The sequence below is a fragment of the Drosophila ananassae genome (genome assembly GCF_017639315.1).
Source record: "Drosophila ananassae strain 14024-0371.13 chromosome 4 unlocalized genomic scaffold, ASM1763931v2 tig00000054, whole genome shotgun sequence".
Lineage (NCBI taxonomy): Eukaryota > Metazoa > Arthropoda > Insecta > Diptera > Drosophilidae > Drosophila > Drosophila ananassae.
In genome coordinates, this window is record NW_025319037.1 from 3919545 (window position 1) to 3947357 (window position 27813).

The 27813-nt window shown below is 37.2% G+C and overlaps 1 protein-coding gene across 4 annotated transcripts in view; it reads right to left on the reverse strand.

Annotated features, from left to right (window-relative positions):
- LOC6505343 (43 kDa receptor-associated protein of the synapse) overlaps positions 1 to 27813 on the reverse strand; it is a 566987-nt gene that overhangs the window by 328922 nt on the left and 210252 nt on the right. Inside the window, exon 1 of one of the 4 annotated variants that reach the window (XM_044717627.1) lies at positions 2607 to 2805. The exons of the other annotated variants lie outside the window; for them this stretch is intronic. The gene's annotated coding sequence lies outside the window, so the exon portion shown is untranslated. Of the gene's footprint in view, positions 1 to 2606; positions 2806 to 27813 lie in introns of those variants that run through there. 4 annotated transcript variants of the gene reach the window in all.

A 27813-nucleotide genomic window follows, 5' to 3' on the forward strand; every position in this document is an offset into this window, starting at 1 on the left:
TGGACACAGCCTGAAACTCCATTGGGGCCTGGCGAATACGCGGGCTTAACCTTAAGAAGATAACACTCCACTTATATTAAAAGATGGACAAAATATAAGTTTGGCTGATTGGATATTATAAGTGTAAGGCTGAGATGGAAAGGTGCTAGGTGAATACGTTGTTTGAAAAAACTGTGCAAAGAAATCGTCCATTGCCTGATAACTTATCAGTGATAAGTATTCACTGGTGAGTTTCCAAACGTAAGCAAGGGGATACATGAACTATACATGTTTACGGTAAGTTCTTACAAAGCTATAAAACTTTTTTGGATCCTGAGTTAACTGAATCCGGCACTTGCAAATATAACTCCTATATTCTGTTATACGTTATGCATGGTGAAATTGGAACGAGCTACTTAAAATTAAAAATTAACTGTACAGCCAGATGATTTATGTTTATTTAAAAGTCATTACGCTCTTTAAATTTATTAGGTGCTTTGTGTACCAAGGCGAACTATTTGAAGCAGATGGATATTTCCACGGTACGCAAGCATCCAAAAATATATTCAAAGTATATATAAGGCAATGTTTATATCGTCAGATTTTAGTAGATCGGACCAGTTAAAATACAAAATTAATTTATTCAGTTTCATAAGGCTGACTTTATGCAAGAAACCAACTTTATAAGATTTCAGTAGACACTTAAGGTCAGACATAAGGTATTAAAACCTCAAGAATGGGATGATATGAATCCTCCGGATTATAAAGGTTCTTTCAAAGTTCTGGAAAGAGTAATTCCATAGGGATCTGAAACGAATCACAAGTACAGCAGCCGACCCAACGAATTTCTAACGTGGTTAATTTGACCAAGTGACACGTCAAACATGCCCACAGGGAAGTCATGGTGCGTGTTAGGCTATAAAGACGGTGAATTATCAACACTATCAAGAGCTACCAGCTGGTCACAATCAGACAAAAGATTAGAAACCAATCTAATAGCGAACAAATATTTCCAGTATGTAGGCGGTTCGGACGATGGTGGTATGAAGGAGCTGGTAACATGTAAAGATTGACTGGACAAAATGATTTTGATGCGTAGGAATTCTATGTCACCAAACACTTGTGATTTTACCTCTTCAGAAGCGAATTGGGAGTCAACAGAATCGCTTCGCCTTTGCAGTATTCTATCACATCTAAAAGTGGTATACTAGTAGCTGAAGACTACTAAACTGTGAAACGAGGGACACAAAAAGGGACATTAAAGAGAGTTATAAGTGTGAGTTAGTAAAACTGTAAAGAATAGAGGGAAAAATCTCTATTGAGCGACAATTTTACCTCCAAATATACCACTGGACACGCAAAGCGATACGGACATTTATAAATATAAATAAGCTCCGGATTTTTAAATGTTATCCAATAAAAGAATTAATGAAATCGCAGTGCGCAAAAAAAAGGCCGTTTGTCTGCTATTTGTCCTTTTGGTTATGACTTACCTAGATTCGTAAGCATTACTACTACATTTATGTTTTCTGATGATGTCAATTTGTGTTTTTTTTTCTCCAACCATTTCTTTCAGAGCAACACTAGCAATTCGACCTTGATAAAGTCTTTTTGTGGTGCTTTATAATCTCCTCTTACTTACTAAATGCTCAAAGTGTTAGGCTCTAAAACTTAATCGTGAGGTCCTTTGGAATAGTCAGTGATTTTATTGAGAGCTTTTATCAAACATTGGTTAAAATACCCTTTCATCCCTCATTTCCCATCTACGTGATTTTCTGGCTTGTTGTATCCAAGAATTCTATTGATACGTTTAGTTCATCAAAATAATAAAGAATCATTTTAAAAGCAGTTTCTTTTATTTGCATTAGAAAACTTAAACTGGGATACTGTTAATCGCCTTCCATCAAATTGCTGTGGCTGAAACTATCAATCCTACCACCAATAAAGGATCGTCTTAAGTGCTAATACTTATTCTTGGTCAGGTTGGTTCTAAATTTCTCTTGGAACAACTCCCTTTGGGGCCGGTTACCGTTTGAAGTTCTAATTTCCCCAAACATGATCCTTTCCGTCTTATTTGTGTTAAAAGTTAAAATTTATTATCCCAAATATTAACCCTTGAAATATCCCAAGATGTAAATAAATGTAAAATTATGAAGTCTTTACCAGCATTATTTACCCTTACTTTTAATAATTTTAATTTTAAATCATAGATTATTGTTAATAAGAAATAAATTAATAAATATGTCCATACATACATGTATAAATATTTAAGTCCGGTACATATTCATTCATAGTGACAAAAAATAATGTTCTTAGCAGTAAACAGCAGTTACTTATGTAGTAACACAATTGAAGAAACGGAAATTATTTATCTTAACAAGAAACAAAATAATAATGCAAAGAGTTATTAGTAAGACCTTGTCCTACCTTAATAAAACTATTAAGGTATTAAAAACTTTCATATATAACGTCCGTCAGTCAGCACTTCGCAAATTTTTAAAATTTTAGCGCTTTTGTTCTATTGTTCTTATTGTTCTATTGAACAAGGTTTGTAAAATAACACAATCCATAACATTGGTTTTTTTCTAAATTAAAAACGTTTTCTTGGATCTGTATAGTGTACTTACATGCTCGTTTACACTTAAACGAACTGAATTGTACACATATGTCTACGCGTTACTAAAAAAAGTTAATGTTTTACGTTTAAAAAGTACATCACATATGTTTATCATAATTGAGAACAAGTTTTTTCATATAATTTTTAGGAGGCTGCGCGGTAGCAGATAATTCATAAGAGAAAAAGCGATAGATATAGAGAGAAAGTGTGGTAGAAAATAAGTTATTAATCGAAAAAATATCGTGAAGCTTGTAATGTAGAAATTTATCATAGGGTTGCGATGTTAAGCGGCCCTTTTCAAAAAATAATTTTTTTGTATTACTACGCTTCAAATTTTTTTATTTGGTATTTTTATGTAGCACACAATAGCAGACTAGCACACAATTTTTTGAAATATCCTATTTTCTACATTTATTTTCAAAACACTGAATTATAAATAACACAGTATAACAGTGATTCTGAACTTTTGAATTGACATAGTAGGAATTGTTTATTGGGTCGAGTATATCACAAAACCATGTTTGAAATATTTGTAACACCCTCAAAATCTTGATTTATGGTTAAAAAACCGTTTTTCGGGACTTTTATGCGCTTAAAAATTCCTGAACGCGTTTTTTTCAACCGATTTCAAAATTTTCGGTGTTTTTCAATAGTTAAATGTTCTAGCTTTTGAAAAATTATATCTTCGATTTTGTTAAACAAAAAGGACAACATTTTTAAACCTGAAGTTTTCGACTTTTATTCGTGTTTTTCGGATTTTGATGCCAGTTTTACAGTACAACTTACAAAAAGTCTGTCATCCTGTCATTTATGCCACATATTAATATTGTCTCATTATTACTAAAAAAAAACGAGATAAATTTCATTAAAAAATAATAAAAATTGTTGAAGTTATAACGCTTTTCTCAATAAAAGTCAATAAAACCATGCGAGCACTATAAGAATAAGAGCATATTCCTTTCTTATACACACTGTTACTCCGGAGCGCACGCAAGGCTGAATTGACTTTTTTTGGGAAAAGAGTTATAACTTCAACAATTTTCATTATTTTTTGATGAAATTTGTCTCGTTTTATTCAGAATTAATGAGACATTGATATGTGGCAAAAATGACAGAATTTTTGTAAGTTGTACCGAAAAACTGGCATCAAAATCCGAAAAACTCGAATAAAAGTCGAAAACTTCAGTTTCAGGTGTACAAATTTTGTTTTTTTTGTTTAACAAAATAGAAGATATATTTTTTTTCAAAAGCTAGAACATTTAACTATTAAAAAACACCGAAAATTTTGAAATCGGTTGAAAAAAAATGCGTTCAGGAATTTTTAAGCTCAAAAAAGTCCGGAAAAACGGGTTTTTAACCATAAATCAAGATTTTGAGGGTGTTACAAATATTTCAAACATGGTTTTGTGATATACTCGACCCAATAAACAATTCCTACTATGTCACTTCGAAAGTTCAGAATCACTGTTACACTGTGTTATTTACCCAATGGACTTTTGGTAAATGGTAACAATGGTCCTAGTGTCAAACAGCGTGTTTGCTTACAAATTGATTGGAATTTTAATAAAAAAAGTTTAAATGTTGGGTACATCCGATAATAAACAATAAGCTTATTTTATAGCAGTTTAAACCATGGCAATTATAGAGGCAAATATTGCAATATCATCCCACCTTTTCCTATAATATTAGCTTCTTGTTAAGAAAGGTCCAAAATGCTGGCAGATTTTCCACGCCCTTTTCGCCCCTAGTTTTTTTGTTTAAAAGTTTTTTTTTAAGAAAGTTTTAGTGCCAAATTATTCTAAAGTACAATCACTGTGGACGGCAGTCCACAAGGTGACGACCTGCCTGCCTTGGCGCGTATTCTAATATAAACTACAAAACCAAATTAAGCCAAATCGAATTATTAGAGGATTTGTAGACATTTCATTCTGCTTCTCTACTGGATTGTTGAAGTTGTTTATTCCAAAACACATACTAAGTATGCGACAAAAAATTTATTTGGAAATCTGTACCTTAAAAGGATAAATAATGTTTGGGTGGATAATATGAGTACGGATATCATACAGTCGGGAAACTCGACTATAGGCGTCCTTTCTTCTTTTTCAGGTTAAGGTTGTGATATCCACCCCAAGACCCGCACCCGCTAATATTTATTTATTCAAATATTTGCTACATTATGATTGATATAATATAATTCTAAGCGAAAAATACGAACGTTTAATTGATTTGATCAGTTGATTGTTGCTAAAATAGTAATGTCACACTATCAGCGTTTTGATAAGGTTCAATTTCTATTTTCTATATTTATAATGGGTCAATTTAACCCCAAAACAAATGCCGCGGCCGATATAAAACAATGCCGAATAACAAGTGCATAAAACTAAGAGCTTGCGCAGAATCTCCACCAAAGCTCCCAAAGAGCATGAGCTACAAAGGAACAACAAAGTGCATGCGAATCTGGGAGAATCAAAGAATATGGAACTGCTGATAACGGGTAATTAGTGGACCGCGGCGGCTAGTTTCAGTGACAGAACAGTCAGACACACACACATACAACAGGCACCAACAAACACACAGAGTTAAAACAAAAAACAAGAAAGGAAAACTAACTTCGGGCGGAGCCGAAGTTTATATATCCTTGCAGTTGAGTTGCAGTCCGCTAGGTGGCGCCACGCATCTTTTATTATTAGATATATAACGGATCGTATATAGTCGGCCGATCCTTATGAAATTTGGCATATCGAATTATTTTGTCCAAAGAGGAACCCATTGAAAATCCCATCCTTCTAACTTGAAAAACAACGAATTTATAGCATTTCCGATCAATCAGTTATATGCAGCTATAGGATATAGTCGACCGATCCCGGCCGTTCCGATTTATATACTGCCTGCAAAGGAAAGAAGGGTGTGTGCAAAGTTTCAACTCGGTAGCTTTAAAACTGAAAGACTAGTTTGCGTAGAAACGGACAGACGGACATGCTCATATCGACTCAGGAGGTGATCCTGATCAAGAATATATATACTTTATGGGGTCAGAGATGTCTCCTTCACTGCATTGCACACTTTTGACCAAAATTATAATACCCTCTGCAAGGGTATAATAAAATGTACAATGGAACATAAACAAAAAAAAAAGTATAATAAATTCAAGAGTGCTTTAAACACACACACAGACAGCAACAAGCAAAACAAAATCAAACTGCAATCGAAAATGTAATAATTAAATTTTTAACATTTGTTAATTTAAACAATAAGGAAAGATACAGAAAAAAAGACAAACAAAGTTTCCTATATAAAACTTACATATAAAATATACAAAAAAAACAATATATATATAACCGCTGCAATAAAAAGCTGCTTACGTTATTTTACAAAACTGATATATTTAACGGAGTAGTTGTGCAATTTCGAATTCGCTTGCCCATTTATGATCTAATATCGTAGTTTATATATTAAATTTGTCTTCCAGTCGCCGTTCTGATTTTTTTTTTGGGAAAGGTTTCCAACTGTTTTGCTTAAATTGTTCTATTGTGCCACCCTAATGTTTTAAGCGATTTGAAAACTTTTCGTGCTTCCTATTTGCATTCTTCCTAGTCTAAATGGAATCGATCAAACTTTCACTCACATCAACATACATACAAAAATAAGCGCCCTTTCTGATATTTCTATTTACCAAATAAATATAATTATATTAAAATAAATATATATAAAAAAAACTATACTCTTAATTTAATTCATTTACCTGTAACTTTTGTGTTTAATTTTTGCTTAAGTTCTATAAGATTTCGGAGGATCTCGTACGTTGTAGTAAAATATTTATAAGTTTTAAATATAGTTTGTAAAATATGCGTTTCAAACAAAACAAAACAAACTGTCAAAAACTGTTTTTCACCTATTTGCCTCTTGCTTACTCTCACAGACGAAGAACAGTTTTTGTCGGTCTGAGTACTAGGGTTGCCGCAACATGTTCTGCCAAAAAAATGGAGGTAGCCCATTTTGCCAAGATCGAAACTTAACTTTAACGGGTGTCAAAAAATTAAGAGCAGGAGGGTATAGGCGAAAAAATGTTTGCAGTTTATTTATTTCAAAATAATGCTACGTTATTATATTCCAATCCGGGATGTAAACTAATTCTGTATTACTAATGCACTAATTCTAAAAAAAATCGCCCGCGAAACTAGGAACAAAAATATTTCCCTTTAAAAAATTTAAGAAAAGGGGTCACAGTTGCATAGAAGTACCTTAAGCTTCAGCTGAACTTAGGGGGCCCTCTAATCCAAAAAAGTGCAAAGGAATGACATTATTACAAATCAATTTTTGTAGGAAGAAACAACGGACGATGGCGCTTCCCCTTGACTGACAGTGGACTGACATTTCATGAAATAAGTTGAGTTTTATTTTGTATTGAAATATGTTTGGTTTTATTTTGTATTGAAATATGTTTCGAATTTATTTGATTGGAGCAGCAATGGTGCCGCTCCAACGTTCGAAGTGTCTCTGCTCTTTTACAATATACTTTAAGGCTAAGTCTCGTAGCTGCGCTGCTCGCAGGCGGCGGCAGAGAGATGGTTATGTACCTATATACTTATATATAAAGGAATGTACTTATATATATTGCTATGCGCTCTCAAGTGGTGGCGCGAGGGGGTATGCATATGCTGTCCGTTCGTTACATATATGCCGACGCTAGCACTTCCTGAGTGCGGGCTAAGCCATAGCGATCGGTTCATATTTCGGCCACTTAGGGTTTATGATCGGGACTTTGAAATATGTAAACACTGCAACAAAGTGTTACAGTGCGTACTCTTTAAGTACTTTCGGTACAGTGGGTATTCAATATATGTGCATACTACATCTCCCTCCTTTTGAAAAATAACGTAATGTAATGAAGTTATTTTTAAAACAAAAATTTCTAGTTAATACATTTTTTTATTTATTTTTTGTATTATGTTATTAGAATCAAAGAAATTGAAATTGTTAAAATAATATGTTTTTTATTTATTTATCTATGTATGTGTGTCTTTGTATGACCATACTAAGTGCAATTTATGAAATAAAGATTTTTAATCTATCCTTATTAACTGTTTGTTTCTTATGTTTATTATTTGTTATTACTATGTTATCTCTATCTCCTATTTCCGTTACCATATACGGACCTGTGTATTTAGGATCTAACTTATGACCTGTCTCCTTTTTTAATAAAACTTAGTCACCTACTGATATATCTATATTCCTTACTTTATGATCGTATAGTAGTTTATATCTATTCTTATTTGCTTCTAACATAACTCTAGCTCTTTTATTGGCTACTTCTAATCTATACTTTCTCTCCTTAGATTAGTCATCTATATTATATAGTGCTTCTACACTATTTATGCTATTAAAATGTTTCGGTAAATTACTTGTTTTACCGAATTCTAGCTCATATGGACAATAAGTATGTGCCATAGAGGGGGTCGTGTTGAAACAAAAGACAAAATATTGAAGCCATACGTCCCAATCAGTTTTATCACACGATATGTAAGATCGTATGTACTCATTAAAAATTCTATGACTTCTTTCTATTGTTCCAACTGTCTGATGGTGGTGTGCTGTGGATACATCCACAATTTTCAATTTTTTGCACAAATCGTCTATAATTGAATTCTTATATTCTGTTCCCATGTCCGTAATGAACGTCTTCAATAGACCGTACTTCAGGATAAAAAATTCAAATATTGGTTTAGCGACAGTATTAGCATTTTTATTCGGAACAGGTATGGCAACTACTTAGTTAAATCACATATTAATGTGACTGCATACTCTTTGCCATTTTCTGATTTTGGCAGTGGAAAAATGTCGAAAGCATTTATTGGTGTGTCTGTAATTGTTAAAGGGGTCTTTGTGTGTTTAGTTATTTTAGCTTTCTGGCATTTTTGACATTTTCTTACGTACTCAGTTATACCTTTAGACATGCTTTTCCAGTAATAGTGCCTTTTTACTTTGGCCAAAGTTTTTGCTGCCAGAATAAACTCCTTGAATTGGATCATCATGAAACGTAGACAAAATTGCTTTTTTTTTCTTTTAAATTTGTTATTTGGGTCACCGGGTTGAGTAGAAAAGTCACTTCATGCATAAAAAATTAACATTTTTCTGGATACAACTTTAGGTTGTATTTCCTACATTTCTCAAAAACATCTGTTAAGTTCTTAAGCATATGTTTTTCGGAACAACCAATTACTATTAAGTCATCCATATAAAGGAATGCTTGAAAAGGTTCTAGACCAGAGAACGCAATAGTCATCATTCTCTGAAAAGAATTAGGAGCTATTTTTAATCCGAAGGGTAATCGCGTGAAGCGATTGCTCGTTGAAAAAGAAGTTATATCTCTTGAACCTTTTTCGAGTGCAATTTGATGGAATCCTGACATTAAGTCAAGACATTTTTTTTATTTATTGGATCTTCTCTTTATGAGTCTAACAATATGGTTGCAAATCTTAATAATACGTTAACTAACAGTTTAATTTAACTGAATATAGACTACATGGTCCTAATAATTAGCGCTGGATTGGAAGGTCTTTGCGGTGTAGGCGGGAACTGCCAGAAATTCGCGTGAGGGCTCTCGCGAAATGATTTGCATGTGCTGATAGCCTGTTGTAGTACTTTGTTGTAATTTGTGCTATCTCTTCTCTGACGAGTGGTATGTCAAGGTCCCTGTGAATGTTTGCATTCCGAACGTACCACGGTGCCACGTACCACGATGGTTCTGAGAATTTTTGACTGTGTTCTTTGCATTATGTCCGCACTGCTGTTACTGGCATTCCCCCACAACTGAGAGCCGTACATCCAGATTGGATTCAAAACTGTGTTGTATAGGAGTACCTTATAGTCCAGGCTAAGGGGCGAGCGGCTATTGATAAGCAAGTGGAGGTTGCTGGCTTTGAGCTTTAAATGAGTTCTTTTGACTTCAATGTGGCTGCGCCAAGTAAGACGTCTATCGAGGTTTACGCCAAGATATGTCACTTAATTTGCTACCGGAACCTCTGTGTTGTTTAGAATAAGTGGGGGGCAGTCTTGCCTGTTAAGTGTGAACGGATAGCCATTTCTCCACTGCCACCAGGTGTTTAGCAAGTTGCGCCGTTGCTTGCTTGGGGCATCTCGATCGGCTTAGGATCGCTGTATCATCAGCAAAAGTGGATGTGGTGAGTTGCATGCTCGTTGGGATGTCCGCAGTGTAAGGTAGAGTGTTGGTCCTAACACGCTGCCTTGAGGAACTCCGTCACTGATGATGTAATCATCGGACATGGCAGCATTACATCTTACTGAGAATTTGCTGTTGTAAAGGTATGACTTTAGAAGTTTATGAGTGTTGGTTGGGAGCATTTCTGTTATTTTGTGCATTAAACCTTGTAGCCATACTCTGTCGAAAGCTTGTGATACGTCCAGAAATATGGTTGGTTAAGTTATGCGGTTGACTTGCTCGATGGTTATATGTTTTTCTTGAAAACCGAATTGATGAGTCGGGATTTTGTTGTGTGCTCTGAGATGTGGGGTAATATGTGCCAAGAGGCATTTTTCGAAGAGTTTTGATAGACACGTTAGTAAACTAATTGGTCTATATGATGAAGCAATTGTGCGGTCTCTGGCAGGTTTTGGTATCATTATGATGATCGACTTTTTCCATCTCTCTGGGAAGTGTCCATGTCTCGTTATTGCATTGAAGAGTTGGCAAATAGCTCGAACTGCGCAGAGAGGAAGTTCGATAATCATTTTTGGTGATATTAGGTCGCATCCTGGGGATTTTTTTGGGTTGAGTTGTTCATTTATGATTTTGAGCAACTCGTGTGGTCTGAATACAATTGGATCATACGTAGATGTGTCGATATCTGATGTTGCTGGCAGTGAGATCCCCTTTGATGCTGTGTTGGGCTGAAATACATTTTGAAGATGTTCTGCAAATCTCTCGGCTCTTTCTCCGTCGCTGCGCGCCCAGTTGCCTGTGGATGTCCTAATTGGTATTGCAAGTTCTATTGGTGCGCTGAGTGATGAGTGTGCTCTCTTGGAGCTTGGAGCTCGTTGGGGATAACTGCTCCATGAAATGTTTTTGGGACCTTTCTTCTTCTTGACGGAGTGCAGCTGTGAGTTTTCGTGTAGCAACTTTAAACCTTTGTTTTGCAGAAGGTGATCTGTTGGATTGCCAGTCTCGCCGTGAGCGTCGCTTTGCTTGAACAAGCTGTTCTATTTCAACGTTCGTGTATCTATGATTGTACAAGGTTTCTTGCGTTTGTGGGGTTGACATGCGAGCTGCTGCGACCAAGACGGATTCAAGGGCGTTTGTGGATAATCAGCTTCGTCATTCAAACGTGGATTCAACTCGATGTGCGAACTTATATATATTTTTTTACTTGAGCCAGTTGGTTTTATTCGTTGTTAGTCTGAATGGTTTATCTACCGCAACTGGATGTAGATTTAGTTGGAGGAGTACAGGCGAGTGGTCAGACGATAGATCTAGGAGGTAAGGAGTTGGCGCTTATCAGGTTGCGTGAAATGTTTTTTGTGACTGCAGAGTCTATCAAGTCTGGCAATTTTCTGGGATCTGTTGGCCAATATGTAGGTGTCCAAGGTGTTGCTTGGTTTTATTATTGCGTTGTACAACTGCCTTCCCTTTGGAGTCACCAGTCGAGATCCCCAGTGTGTATGCTTGGCATTAAAGCCTCCTGCTGCTATAAATTGTTCGATCAGAGAGTTGAAGTAGCCCATGAATTGGAATTCGGATATTGTAAACCGAGGAGGACAGCATACGGCGGCGAGCTTTAAGGAACGGTGGTCCATCTGTACCTCTATAGATGTAGCTTGCATGTAGTTAGTGGCGAAACTATTGTGAAAGCAGTGCTTAATGCGTTTTCTAATCAGAATCCCGGTGCCTCCGTGTGCTTTTCCGTCTGGGTGATTAATGTTGTAGAAGAAGGAGTCTCAAATTTGGAAATTGTATTTATTTGTAAGATGAGTTTCTGCGAGTAACATTACATCGATATGGTTGTTTTTAAGGAATTGAGCTAACTCAAGTTTGCGCGGAGCCATTGATTACTTTGTCTGGTTTTGAGCAACAAGCAGCTAAATCAAAACGTTCTGGTTTCGCACAAGATCTTGTATAGTTGTCTGCATGAATGACATGAAATCCATCATACTTTGTTGAAGATTACATATCATTGCTTCAAATTTGTTCGTAGACTGTTCTCCTGGTTGGTGAGGGGATACTGATGATCGTGGCTTGGTGGGGGCGGTGCTTTTCGCCTGAAAAAATGGGCCTCCATTTTTAGAGCAGCTGCAAAGCTTTCGGGTTTGTCCGTGAACTCATTATAAGCTGAAGGTTTCACGGCTGTAGGGGGGAAGATATCACGCGTTGATTTCATAGGTGTAATGTGTGAGCGAGCAGTGGTCACTCTTTGGTGTCTACGACTTTTCAGTTCCTTGTAGACTGGACTGGAATGGTTGCCTCCACAGTTTCCACATTTGTTGCTGCTAGGATAGTCCTTGTGTGGCCGTATTCCTGACAATTATTACACTGCACCGGCCCATTTCTCTTATGCGGTTCTTCTTCGGATTCAAGTTCTACCTTGAACAGAGGTTGAGGCTTTCTTTCTCTATTCTAAATGTTAGTAACATTTTTAACATTAAAACATTTTTCCTTTAGTGCGCCTGTAACTTCGGCTGGTGTTACTTCCTGTTCAATACCTTTAAGTACTACTTGCTGGCCTTTACTGCATTTTAATTGGTACGTGTAGAAGTTTTTATTATTGTCGTTTAAATACTTCGACAAAATTTTGTAATTTACTTCCGTATTAGTCTGAACTTTTGTTTTGTGAATATTTTCCTTTGTTAGTGGAATTATGTGGAAATTGTCTGGTCCGATTAGATTTAGTATTGAGCTTACGAGAGCATTAGAACTTTTCTCTCTAATGTAAATCGGCGGCGGTTTGGGCTTTTTATTGTCCCCTACGATGTGTTCAGCGGGTATTTCATCGGATTTATATGCCAAAATAGCAAATTTGTTTGCTTCTATGGGCTTCTCTGATGTGGATTGTTTTGAGGTACCGCGAGTTATTTTGGCAGAATTACCAAGCCTAGAGTTCTGCGGACTGAGCTTACGTTTTATTTGTATGTACCGATCCAGGCCAGTCTGTACGGCCGAACGTTGTTTAGAGGCATTATTTGCTTGCACAGCAGATTTCGTTGTTGCAGTAGATGGTAGGTATTGCGCGAGCAGTCGATGCTATTGTAGTTGTTGTAGTTTCTAGTGACGTCACTGTACTTGTGACCGTGGCTAAGCAGGTTGGCATGAGGGAGGGGTATGAGGTTTTGTCCAAGCAAGAGCGCGCCCTGCCTAGCGATGTTGGATTAAGTTCATTACTCGGGCTTGGAGTTATTGATCGTGGTTGGGTAGTTTTTGTTGGGTTAGCGGTCGCGTTGTCTTGGGTTGACACGAATGAGTGGTATGCGTTGTTTCGTTGCAGACAGGGCCGACGGTCGTCTTGCTGACGTTGGAGCACCGTATGAGTGTCGAATTCACTCATAGCTTAATGTTTTGGATTTTCAAGACATAAAAAGTATTTTGCTCGACCTAGTTGATCTAAAATATCAACCATTCTAGGTAATGGGAACTTATCAGATAGTCATTTTTTATTAATCTGGCGGTAGTCAGTTACTAATTGCCATTTCTTTACATTTGACCCGGGGGATTATTTCTTAGGAACAAGTAACAATGGGCTATTATATTCAGATACTGATGGTTCGACAATCCCGTCAGAGATTAATTTTCCTACTTGGTTTTGCATTTCGTTCACCGATAGTTCTTTATATAGACTGGTTCATCATCTTTTAATCTCAGTTTCTGTTTATAAAAATTATTTGTGGTTATTGATTCGGTTTCCAATCCGAATATATCGCTGTACTGGGTGCATAAGCTAGAAAGCTGTGACTTGAACTGTGGAGGGAAGTTTTTAGAAAGTTGTGATAGTATGGATTTTTTTCTATTGTCTGAATTTGTGTTGAGACAATTCCTGTACCACCTCTACCTCTACAGGCAGTAGAGGCTCGAACATGTCAAAAAATTGCACTTTTTGAGTAAATTCAACTGCAAAAATTTACATATCGTCCCACGAAAAATATAAATTGTGAAGATAAGTTATGTTTGAATTTTTTTAATCAAAGCTTACACTTTTACGGCTAAAATAAGCTATTGATGATGAAAGTCTATGGAAAATTATGGATTTTATGAATTTTTGAGTAGATCACTCAATTTAAGCATTTTTACTATTCGAACGTTTTGTCTCATTCAATGTTATGTATTTTGCTTGCATATAAACTCTACTAAATAGCATTTGTATTATATATTGTATATTATGTATTATACATCATGTATTTATTTTTTTAATGGATGTTTTTAATGGATCCAGCTGGGTATAAAAAGACCTAACAAATCAAAGGATGAGCAATAGTTTAGTTGGTGCCTGAGATTGTGCATCTCTAGCGTTAAATTTTATCCGTAAGGTTTTGAAAAATGAGTAAAAGAAAACGCGAGTTCGCCTGCGTAAATGATTCGAACGGTTTTTGCAATGTGTGCGGTGAACATATAGACCGTAAAAATGTTCGATCATTTTCTAATGACTTTCATTACTTCAAAATTGAGCCGAATCTTAACGATTCGTGGACCCCACAGAGAATATGTTCCACATGTCAATCAATTCTTAACAAATGGGCTTGCGGTGAAAGGTATGTACCTGTCACTTTTCTTTATATCTTCGTCATATGAAAGGACAAGTGGGATTGATATATATAAACGTTATTTACGTCCATTTCAGTCGTTACCTGAAATTCGACACGCCGATGATTTGGAGAAAACCATTTTGTCATACGACTGAATCCATTATTTTTCGTAGATTTTCATCAACGATAGCTGGTTTTTTGCCAGTACAGTGTACAGTCGGGATTTTGTTGTGTGCTCTGAGATGTGGGGTAATATGTGCCAAGAGGCATTTTTCGAAGAGTTTTGATAGACACGTTAGTAAACTAATTGGTCTATATGATGAAGCAATTGTGCGGTCTCTGGCAGGTTTTGGTATCATTATGATGATCGACTTTTTCCATCTCTCTGGGAAGTGTCCATGTCTCGTTATTGCATTGAAGAGTTGGAAAATAGCTCGAACTGCGCAGAGAGGAAGTTCGATAATCATTTTTGGTGATATTAGGTCGCATCCTGGGGATTTTTTTGGGTTGAGTTGTTCATTTATGATTTTGAGCAACTCGTGTGGTCTGAATACAATTGGATCATACGTAGATGTGTCGATATCTGATGTTGCTGGCAGTGAGATCCCCTTTGATGCTGTGTTGGGCTGAAATACATTTTGAAGATGTTCTGCAAATCTCTCGGCTCTTTCTCCGTCGCTGCGCGCCCAGTTGCCTGTGGATGTCCTAATTGGTATTGCAAGTTCTATTGGTGCGCTGAGTGATGAGTGTGCTCTCTTGGAGCTTGGAGCTCGTTGGGGATAACTGCTCCATGAAATGTTTTTGGGACCTTTCTTCTTCTTGACGGAGTGCAGCTGTGAGTTTTCGTGTAGCAACTTTAAACCTTTGTTTTGCAGAAGGTGATCTGTTGGATTGCCAGTCTCGCCGTGAGCGTCGCTTTGCTTGAACAAGCTGTTCTATTTCAACGTTCGTGTATCTATGATTGTACGAGGTTTCTTGCGTTTGTGGGGTTGACATGCGAGCTGCTGCGACCAAGACGGATTCAAGGGCGTTTGTGGATAATCAGCTTCGTCATTCAAACGTGGATTCAACTCGATGTGCGAACTTATATATATTTTTTTACTTGAGCCAGTTGGTTTTATTCGTTGTTAGTCTGAATGGTTTATCTACCGCAACTGGATGTAGATTTAGTTGGAGGAGTACAGGCGAGTGGTCAGACGATAGATCTAGGAGGTAAGGAGTTGGCGCTTATCAGGTTGCGTGAAATGTTTTTTGTGACTGCAAAGTCTATCAAGTCTGGCAATTTTCTTGGATCTGTTGGCCAATATGTAGGTGTCCAAGGTGTTGCTTGGTTTTATTATTGCGTTGTACAACTGCCTTCCCTTTGGAGTCACCAGTCGAGATCCCCAGTGCGTATGCTTGGCATTAAAGCCTCCTGCTGCTATAAATTGTTCGATCAGAGAGTTGAAGTAGCCCATGAATTGGAATTCGGATATTGTAAACCGAGGAGGACAGCATACGGCGGCGAGCTTTAAGGAACGGTGGTCCATCTGTACCTCTATAGATGTAGCTTGCATGTAGTTAGTGGCGAAACTATTGTGAAAGCAGTGCTTAATGCGTTTTCTAATCAGAATCCCGGTGCCTCCGTGTGCTTTTCCGTCTGGGTGATTAATGTTGTAGAAGAAGGAGTCTCAAATTTGGAAATTGTATTTATTTGTAAGATGAGTTTCTGCGAGTAACATTACATCGATATTTTCGATGTTTTAAGGAATCGATGTTTTTAAGGAATTGAGCTAACTCAAGTTTGCGCGGAGCCATTGATTACTTTGTCTGGTTTTGAGCAACAAGCAGCTAAATCAAAACGTTCTGGTTTCGCACAAGATCTTGTATAGTTGTCTGCATGAATGACATGAAATCCATCATACTTTGTTGAAGATTACATATCATTGCTTCAAATTTGTTCGTAGACTGTTCTCCTGGTTGGTGAGGGGATACTGATGATCGTGGCTTGGTGGGGGCGGTGCTTTTCGCCTGAAAAAATGGGCCTCCATTTTTAGAGCAGCTGCAAAGCTTTCGGGTTTGTCCGTGAACTCATTATAAGCTGAAGGTTTCACGGCTGTAGGGGGGAAGATATCACGCGTTGATTTCATAGGTGTAATGTGTGAGCGAGCAGTGGTCACTCTTTGGTGTCTACGACTTTTCAGTTCCTTGTAGACTGGACTGGAATGGTTTCCTCCACAGTTTCCACATTTGTTGCTGCTAGGATAGTCCTTGTGTGGCCGTATTCCTGACAATTATTACACTGCACCGGCCCATTTCTCTTATGCGGTTCTTCTTCGGATTCAAGTTCTACCTTTTAAAACATTTTTCCTTTAGTGCGCCTGTAACTTCGGCTGGTGTTACTTCCTGTTCAATACCTTTAAGTACTACTTGCTGGCCTTTACTGCATTTTAATTGGTACGTGTAGAAGTTTTTATTATTGTCGTTTAAATACTTCGACAAAATTTTGTAATTTACTTCCGTATTAGTCTGAACTTTTGTTTTGTGAATATTTTCCTTTGTTAGTGGAATTATGTGGAAATTGTCTGGTCCGATTAGATTTAGTATTGAGCTTACGAGAGCATTAGAACTTTTCTCTCTAATGTAAATCGGCGGCGGTTTGGGCTTTTTATTGTCCCCTACGATGTGTTCAGCGGGTATTTCATCGGATTTATATGCCAAAATAGCAAATTTGTTTGCTTCTATGGGCTTCTCTGATGTGGATTGTTTTGAGGTACCGCGAGTTATTTTGGCAGAATTACCAAGCCTAGAGTTCTGCGGACTGAGCTTACGTTTTATTTGTATGTACCGATCCAGGCCAGTCTGTACGGCCGAACGTTGTTTAGAGGCATTATTTGCTTGCACAGCAGATTTCGTTGTTGCAGTAGATGGTAGGTATTGCGCGAGCAGTCGATGCTATTGTAGTTGTTGTAGTTTCTAGTGACGTCACTGTACTTGTGACCGTGGCTAAGCAGGTTGGCATGAGGGAGGGGTATGAGGTTTTGTCCAAGCAAGAGCGCGCCCTGCCTAGCGATGTTGGATTAAGTTCATTACTCGGGCTTGGAGTTATTGATCGTGGTTGGGTAGTTTTTGTTGGGTTAGCGGTCGCGTTGTCTTGGGTTGACACGAATGAGTGGTATGCGTTGTTTCGTTGCAGACAGGGCCGACGGTCGTCTTGCTGACGTTGGAGCACCGTATGAGTGTCGAATTCACTCATAGCTTAATGTTTTGGATTTTCAAGACATAAAAAGTATTTTGCTCGACCTAGTTGATCTAAAATATCAACCATTCTAGGTAATGGGAACTTATCAGATAGTCATTTTTTATTAATCTGGCGGTAGTCAGTTACTAATTGCCATTTCTTTACATTTGACCCGGGGGATTATTTCTTAGGAACAAGTAACAATGGGCTATTATATTCAGATACTGATGGTTCGACAATCCCGTCAGAGATTAATTTTCCTACTTGGTTTTGCATTTCGTTCACCGATAGTTCTTTATATAGACTGGTTCATCATCTTTTAATCTCAGTTTCTGTTTATAAAAATTATTTGTGGTTATTGATTCGGTTTCCAATCCGAATATATCGCTGTACTGGGTGCATAAGCTAGAAAGCTGTGACTTGAACTGTGGAGGGAAGTTTTTAGAAAGTTGTGATAGTATGGATTTTTTTCTATTGTCTGAATTTGTGTTGACTACATCGTAGTTCGAAAGTGATTCATAAGTAATGTTATCTGTACTGACTATTTGGTCGGTATTTGTAGTGTTTAATAGTCTTATGAAGGCATTATTGGATGTTGCTATAGTATTTGCAACGTAAATACCATGCTGAATTTCCTGATTTGGATTAATACACTGTCTTCTTTTGAGTTCAATTTTCCGAATACCTTGGGATCTTGCTGGCAGAAGTATTGAGTTATTGCCAGCACTATGAGCTATTGGTACCCTAATTGGAAATTTTAAATTATTGGGTCTAATTACACTAGTTTACACTCCAAATGCCTTTCGTTAATCATTATGATTTTCCGATGTATGTAGGTCTAGTAAACACGAAAATGACTTTCATAAATTTTTTATGGTAAAATTTTTTTTAATTCGCTTTTGAAAAATTCTTTTTGGATTTTTGGAGATGTGCAGACTTTTATAGGTATATCTCGCGTTCTAATGAACCAATTTTATCGAGTGAGCACTTTTTTTAATGGTAATTGAGTTTGCTACAACTTTCATTTTATTAATTTTTCGATTCGTTGGCTCTACTGCCTGTACCACCTCTACCTCTACAGGCAGTAGAGGCTCGAACATGTCAAAAAATTGCACTTTTTGAGTAAATTCAACTGCAAAAATTTACATATCGTCCCACGAAAAATATAAATTGTGAAGATAAGTTATGTTTGAATTTTTTTAATCAAAGCTTACACTTTTACGGCTAAAATAAGCTATTGATGATGAAAGTCTATGGAAAATTATGGATTTTATGAATTTTTGAGTAGATCACTCAATTTAAGCATTTTTACTATTCGAACGTTTTGTCTCATTCAATGTTATGTATTTTGCTTGCATATAAACTCTACTAAATAGCATTTGTATTATATATTGTATATTATGTATTATACATCATGTATTTATTTTTTTAATGGATGTTTTTAATGGATCCAGCTGGGTATAAAAAGACCTAACAAATCAAAGGATGAGCAATAGTTTAGTTGGTGCCTGAGATTGTGCATCTCTAGCGTTAAATTTTATCCGTAAGGTTTTGAAAAATGAGTAAAAGAAAACGCGAGTTCGCCTGCGTAAATGATCCAAACGGTTTTTGCAATGTGTGCGGTGAACATATAGACCGTAAAAATGTTCGATCATTTTCTAATGACTTTCATTACTTCAAAATTGAGCCGAATCTTAACGATTCGTGGACCCCACAGAGAATATGTTCCACATGTCAATCAATTCTTAACAAATGGGCTTGCGGTGAAAGGTATGTACCTGTCACTTTTCTTTATATCTTCGTCATATGAAAGGACAAGTGGGATTGATATATATAAACGTTATTTACGTCCATTTCAGTCGTTACCTGAAATTCGACACGCCGATGATTTGGAGAAAACCATTTTGTCATACGACTGAATCCATTATTTTTCGTAGATTTTCATCAACGATAGCTGGTTTTTTGGCCAGTACAGTGTACAGTCGGGATTTTGTTGTGTGCTCTGAGATGTGGGGTAATATGTGCCAAGAGGCATTTTTCGAAGAGTTTTGATAGACACGTTAGTAAACTAATTGGTCTATATGATGAAGCAATTGTGCGGTCTCTGGCAGGTTTTGGTATCATTATGATGATCGACTTTTTCCATCTCTCTGGGAAGTGTCCATGTCTCGTTATTGCATTGAAGAGTTGGAAAATAGCTCGAACTGCGCAGAGAGGAAGTTCGATAATCATTTTTGGTGATATTAGGTCGCATCCTGGGGATTTTTTTGGGTTGAGTTGTTCATTTATGATTTTGAGCAACTCGTGTGGTCTGAATACAATTGGATTATACGTAGATGTGTCGATATCTGATGTTGCTGGCAGTGAGATCCCCTTTGATGCTGTGTTGGGCTGAAATACATTTTGAAGATGTTCTGCAAATCTCTCGGCTCTTTCTCCGTCGCTGCGCGCTCAGTTGCCTGTGGATGTCCTAATTGGTATTGCAAGTTCTATTGGTGCGCTGAGTGATGAGTGTGCTCTCTTGGAGCTTGGAGCTCGTTGGGGATAACTGCTCCATGAAATGTTTTTGGGACCTTTCTTCTTCTTGACGGAGTGCAGCTGTGAGTTTTCGTGTAGCAACTTTAAACCTTTGTTTTGCAGAAGGTGATCTGTTGGATTGCCAGTCTCGCCGTGAGCGTCGCTTTGCTTGAACAAGCTGTTCTATTTCAACGTTCGTGTATCTATGATTGTACGAGGTTTCTTGCGTTTGTGGGGTTGACATGCGAGCTGCTGCGACCAAGACGGATTCAAGGGCGTTTGTGGATAATCAGCTTCGTCATTCAAACGTGGATTCAACTCGATGTGCGAACTTATATATATTTTTTTACTTGAGCCAGTTGGTTTTATTCGTTGTTAGTCTGAATGGTTTATCTACCGCAACTGGATGTAGATTTAGTTGGAGGAGTACAGGCGAGTGGTCAGACGATAGATCTAGGAGGTAAGGAGTTGGCGCTTATCAGGTTGCGTGAAATGTTTTTTGTGACTGCAGAGTCTATCAAGTCTGGCAATTTTCTGGGATCTGTTGGCCAATATGTAGGTGTCCAAGGTGTTGCTTGGTTTTATTATTGCGTTGTACAACTGCCTTCCCTTTGGAGTCACCAGTCGAGATCCCCAGTGTGTATGCTTGGCATTAAAGCCTCCTGCTGCTATAAATTGTTCGATCAGAGAGTTGAAGTAGCCCATGAATTGGAATTCGGATATTGTAAACCGAGGAGGACAGCATACGGCGGCGAGCTTTAAGGAACGGTGGTCCATCTGTACCTCTATAGATGTAGCTTGCATGTAGTTAGTGGCGAAACTATTGTGAAAGCAGTGCTTAATGCGTTTTCTAATCAGAATCCCGGTGCCTCCGTGTGCTTTTCGGTCTGGGTGATTAATGTTGTAGAAGAAGGAGTCTCAAATTTGGAAATTGTATTTATTTGTAAGATGAGTTTCTGCGAGTAACATTACATCGATATGGTTGTTTTTAAGGAATTGAGCTAACTCAAGTTTGCGCGGAGCCATTGATTACTTTGTCTGGTTTTGAGCAACAAGCAGCTAAATCAAAACGTTCTGGTTTCGCACAAGATCTTGTATAGTTGTCTGCATGAATGACATGAAATCCATCATACTTTGTTGAAGATTACATATCATTGCTTCAAATTTGTTCGTAGACTGTTCTCCTGGTTGGTGAGGGGATACTGATGATCGTGGCTTGGTGGGGGCGGTGCTTTTCGCCTGAAAAAATGGGCCTCCATTTTTAGAGCAGCTGCAAAGCTTTCGGGTTTGTCCGTGAACTCATTATAAGCTGAAGGTTTCACGGCTGTAGGGGGGAAGATATCACGCGTTGATTTCATAGGTGTAATGTGTGAGCGAGCAGTGGTCACTCTTTGGTGTCTACGACTTTTCAGTTCCTTGTAGACTGGACTGGAATGGTTGCCTCCACAGTTTCCACATTTGTTGCTGCTAGGATAGTCCTTGTGTGGCCGTATTCCTGACAATTATTACACTGCACCGGCCCATTTCTCTTATGCGGTTCTTCTTCGGATTCAAGTTCTACCTTGAACAGAGGTTGAGGCTTTCTTTCTCTATTCTAAATGTTAGTAACATTTTTAACATTAAAACATTTTTCCTTTAGTGCGCCTGAACTTCGGCTGGTGTTACTTCCTGTTCAATACCTTTAAGTACTACTTGCTGGCCTTTACTGCTTTTTAATTGGTACGTGTAGAAGTTTTTATTATTGTCGTTTAAATACTTCGACAAAATTTTGTAATTTACTTCCGTATTAGTCTGAACTTTTGTTTTGTGAATATTTTCCTTTGTTAGTGGAATTATGTGGAAATTGTCTGGTCCGATTAGATTTAGTATTGAGCTTACGAGAGCATTAGAACTTTTCTCTCTAATGTAAATCGGCGGCGGTTTGGGCTTTTTATTGTCCCCTACGATGTGTTCAGCGGGTATTTCATCGGATTTATATGCCAAAATAGCAAATTTGTTTGCTTCTATGGGCTTCTCTGATGTGGATTGTTTTGAGGTACCGCGAGTTATTTTGGCAGAATTACCAAGCCTAGAGTTCTGCGGACTGAGCTTACGTTTTATTTGTATGTACCGATCCAGGCCAGTCTGTACGGCCGAACGTTGTTTAAAGGCATTATTTGCTTGCACAGCAGATTTCGTTGTTGCAGTAGATGGTAGGTATTTCGCGAGCAGTCGATGCTATTGTAGTTGTTGTAGTTTCTAGTGACGTCACTGTACTTGTGACCGTGGCTAAGCAGGTTGGCATGAGGGAGGGGTATGAGGTTTTGTCCAAGCAAGAGCGCGCCCTGCCTAGCGATGTTGGATTAAGTTCATTACTCGGGCTTGGAGTTATTGATCGTGGTTGGGTAGTTTTTGTTGGGTTAGCGGTCGCGTTGTCTTGGGTTGACACGAATGAGTGGTATGCGTTGTTTCGTTGCAGACAGGGCCGACGGTCGTCTTGCTGACGTTGGAGCACCGTATGAGTGTCGAATTCACTCATAGCTTAATGTTTTGGATTTTCAAGACATAAAAAGTATTTTGCTCGACCTAGTTGATCTAAAATATCAACCATTCTAGGTAATGGGAACTTATCAGATAGTCATTTTTTATTAATCTGGCGGTAGTCAGTTACTAATTGCCATTTCTTTACATTTGACCCGGGGGATTATTTCTTAGGAACAAGTAACAATGGGCTATTATATTCAGATACTGATGGTTCGACAATCCCGTCAGAGATTAATTTTCCTACTTGGTTTTGCATTTCGTTCACCGATAGTTCTTTATATAAACTGGTTCATCATCTTTTAATCTCAGTTTCTGTTTATAAAAATTATTTGTGGTTATTGATTCGGTTTCCAATCCGAATATATCGCTGTACTGGGTGCATAAGCTAGAAAGCTGTGACTTGAACTGTGGAGGGAAGTTTTTAGAAAGTTGTGATAGTATGGATTTTTTTCTATTGTCTGAATTTGTGTTGACTACATCGTAGTTCGAAAGTGATTCATATGTAATGTTATCTGTACTGACTATTTGGTCGGTATTTGTAGTGTTTAATAGTCTTATGAAGGCATTATTGGATGTTGCTATAGTATTTGCAACGTAAATACCATGCTGAATTTCCTGATTTGGATTAATACACTGTCTTCTTTTGAGTTCAATTTTCCGAATACCTTGGGATCTTGCTGGCAGAAGTATTGAGTTATTGCCAGCACTATGAGCTATTGGTACCCTAATTGGAAATTTTAAATTATTGGGTCTAATTACACTAGTTTACACTCCAAATGCCTTTCGTGAATCATTATGATTTTCCGATGTATGTAGGTCTAGTAAACACGAAAATGACTTTCATAAATTTTTTATGGTAAAATTTTTTTTAATTCGCTTTTGAAAAATTCTTTTTGGATTTTTGGAGATGTGCAGACTTTTATAGGTATATCTCGCGTTCTAATGAACCAATTTTATCGAGTGAGCACTTTTTTTAATGGTAATTGAGTTTGCTACAACTTTCATTTTATTAATTTTTCGATTCGTTGGCTCTACTGCCTGTACCACCTCTACCTCTACAGGCAGTAGAGGCTCGAACATGTCAAAAAATTGCACTTTTTGAGTAAATTCAACTGTAAAAATTTACATATCGTCCCACGAAAAATATAAATTGTGAAGATAAGTTATGTTTGAATTTTTTTAATCAAAGCTTACACTTTTACGGCTAAAATAAGCTATTGATGATGAAAGTCTATGGAAAATTATGGATTTTATGAATTTTTGAGTAGATCACTCAATTTAAGCATTTTTACTATTCGAACGTTTTGTCTCATTCAATGTTATGTATTTTGCTTGCATATAAACTCTACTAAATAGCATTTGTATTATATATTGTATATTATGTATTATACATCATGTATTTATTTTTTTAATGGATGTTTTTAATGGATCCAGCTGGGTATAAAAAGACCTAACAAATCAAAGGATGAGCAATAGTTTAGTTGGTGCCTGAGATTGTGCATCTCTAGCGTTAAATTTTATCCGTAAGGTTTTGAAAAATGAGTAAAAGAAAACGCGAGTTCGCCTGCGTAAATGATCCAAACGGTTTTTGCAATGTGTGCGGTGAACATATAGACCGTAAAAATGTTCGATCATTTTCTAATGACTTTCATTACTTCAAAATTGAGCCGAATCTTAACGATTCGTGGACCCCACAGAGAATATGTTCCACATGTCAATCAATTCTTAACAAATGGGCTTGCGGTGAAAGGTATGTACCTGTCACTTTTCTTTATATCTTCGTCATATGAAAGGACAAGTGGGATTGATATATATAAACGCTATTTACGTCCATTTCAGTCGTTACCTGAAATTCGACACGCCGATGATTTGGAGAAAACCATTTTGTCATACGACTGAATCCATTATTTTTCGTAGATTTTCATCAACGATAGCTGGTTTTTTGCCAGTACAGTGTACGCTTTGAATAAAAAAATTCGAACGTAAGATATCTTTAAAAGTCATTATTTATGGAAATCCCCAATTCCCCCCGTGATTAACATTTGGGATTTTTGGTATCTCCTTTGTCAGAATTTAAAATGAACAAGAAAGGAAAGCTAACTTCGGGCGGAGCCGAAGTTGATATACCCTTGCAGTTGAGTCACAGTCCGCTAGGTGGCGCCACGCATCTTATATAATTAGATATATAGCGGATCGTATATAGTTGGCTGATCCTTATGTAATTGTCATGTCTATGATATAATAATCTTGGATGTTTTGGAAGTTTTCCACCTACTCTATAGTTTCCTCTACATAGGCCTTTATTGTTATTTTGGTAATTGTTGTTATAGTTATTCTTGTTGTAGTTATCGTTGTTGTAGTTATTGTGATTACTACGAAAATTACCTCTATAATTTCCACGTCCGTGATTTGAGCCGCGCTGTGGATAATTCTTGTAATATAGGACGGTGTTTGACTGTCCAGTTGCTTCAGTTCAACTATTGACAAATTTGGAAACGGCATCGTTCATAGTACTAAAGGTGCCAGCTTGCATGATAAATGTTACCTTATCGATTGTGCAATTTTTAGTCATTGCTTTGACTGCATGCTGCGTGGAATAACTTTTCGCTAGCTCTAAAGGTAAACCATCTATATATGCGCCTTCTAAGGCTTTCAGTTTTAGCAGTTTAGCAGTTTTATTGCGCTGCTGTAGGTTCATCAGCTTCGCTGATAATACTTCAACAGTTTCGCCTTTGACGTTGCTTTTTAGTCTGGAAATCACTTCAGTAATTGTTGTTTATTGTGCCGATTAGATTTCTGGCGACACCTTTTAGCTTTGTTTTCACTATGGATACCGCTAATTCTTCGTGCTCACCTTTTATTGATTCTATTATTTGTAAAGCATCAATAAAACTTGTTAAATTTTCAGCCTTACCATCAAAAACTGGTATAAGCTTGGATGCTGTATTAATAAAATCAATAGTTGATTTTCCCTGTGATCATGTATTAGCATTCGCGCTTCATTAAAGCACTCTACTAATATTTCAACATGCTTCCTAACCGTGTTCTTTTGGATAGGTCTATTCTGAGTAAGTGATTTGTACAATCGGTCAAAATTAGTTTTAAAGTTTGATAATTCCCCATACAATTTGTTCCATTCCATGCTTTTAGTTTAGCCATACTTTGTAAGAAGAATATATTGAAATATTTTTATATTTATTTTTTGTTATTTCATTTTCTTAGATTTTAGGTGTTAGCATTTATGTGTAATCATTGTTGTTTGTGCTGTTTTTATACCCTTGCAGAGGGTATTATAATTTTGGTCAAAAGTGTGCAACGCAGTGAAGGAGACATCTCCGACCCTATAAAGTATATATATTCCTGATCAGGATCACCTCCTGAGTCGATATGAGCATGTCCGTCTGTCCGTCTGTCCGTCGGTCCGTCTGTCCGTCTGTCCGTCTGTCTGTTTCTACGCAAACTAGTCTCTCAGTTTTAAAGCTATCGAGTTGAAACTTTGCACACACCCTTCTTTCCTTTGCAGGCAGTATATAAGTCGGAACGGCCGGGATCGGTCGACTATATCCTATAGCTGCCATATAACTGATTGATCGGAAATGCCATAACTTTGGTGTTTTTTAAGTTAGAGGGTTGGGAGTTTCTACACATGTTATATTTGACCAAAATATCTTATGTACAAAATTTTGTAAGGATCGGCCGACTATATCCTATAGCTGTCATAGAACGATCGAAATTGGCATAACTTTGGTGTTTTTCTAAGTTAGAAAGATGGGATTTGGTAGAGATTCTATTTTGGGAAAAACAATCTGATTTGTCGAATTTCATAAGGATCGGCCAACTATATCCTATAGCTGCCATTTAACTGATTGATCGGAAATGCTATAACTTCGTTGTTTTTCAAGTTAGAAGGATGGGACTTTCTGTGCATTCTAATTTGGGCCAACTTATATGATCTGCTAAATGTCATCAGGATCGGCCGTCTATATCCTATAGCTGTCATATAACTGATTGATCGGAAATGCTATAACTTCGTTGTTTTTCAAGTTAGAAGGATGGGAGTTTCAATGGATTCCTCTTTTGGCAAAAAAATTCGATTTTCCAAGTTTCATAAGGATCGGCCAACTATATACGATCCGCTATATATCTAATAATATAAGATGGGTGGCGCCACCTAGCGGACTGCGACTCAGCTGCAAGGGTATATAAACTTCGGCTCCGCCCGAAGTTAGCTTTCCTTTCTTGTTTTTTAATTGTTTCTTTTTTTTATTTTTATTTTTGTGCTGCTTATTTTATCCAGGTCATTTCCCCGGCTTTTATATCTTTTTTTCAGACAATTAGTATGCAGCTTGCAAATTTTGTAAAAGAAATTGGCGCACATGATAACAACAATGATTATTAAGAGTATATATACCAAATATAGATTTATGTGGCTAGATTCTACCTTGTATAAAGTGTTTTATTAAAATTATTATCATCTTCTATTGAAAATTTACTTATCGCATTACTGCGCATTTAAATTAACAAACTTCCTATCGAGTTTTTTGCATGGCTTTACGGGCCACACGTCTAATCGGGCAGAAAAAGGTCCGCCCAATTTTACAAAATATTAAGTTATATGTGTATAAAAAAATTATGCATCGCAGTGCAATCAAAAAAATTATGCAACGCAGTGCATGGGTAAAAAAAAAATTTTGTTTCCAGGTCCCTCCCACGCTTGATATCTGCTGATATTTTCTTGGGCTGGTCTTCGACTTCATGCATGCGCAATTGCATGCCGCAGAGTTGAGAGATCCGGGGCAGTCGGTCGGACAAACTTGTGGTGGTTTCGGCAGAGGCTTGGGAATATTTGGTTTCGTTATTAGTTTTTGAATTGTAATTTATATTTGGTTTGCTGAGTGAGTTGTGCCTTGTGGTACTCTATTTTTTAAGCATCCACTTTATGCGGGCTATTCTTTGGTTAATTTTATTTTTTTAACCTCCACGTCCACATCACGCATACTCTACTCACTCAGATGTGTTTCTTTTTTTTTTTTTTTTTTTTTTGCGTATGTCCTCCTTGTCCTTGTCCTATTGCCATATTCCTGCCGCTCCGCTGCTCCTTGTGACTCTAGTCATGGTCGCCATGAAATATGTTTCATTTTATTTTGTATTGAAATATGTTTGGAGTTTATTTGCTTGGAATATGTTTGGAGTTTATTTGGTTGGAGCAGCA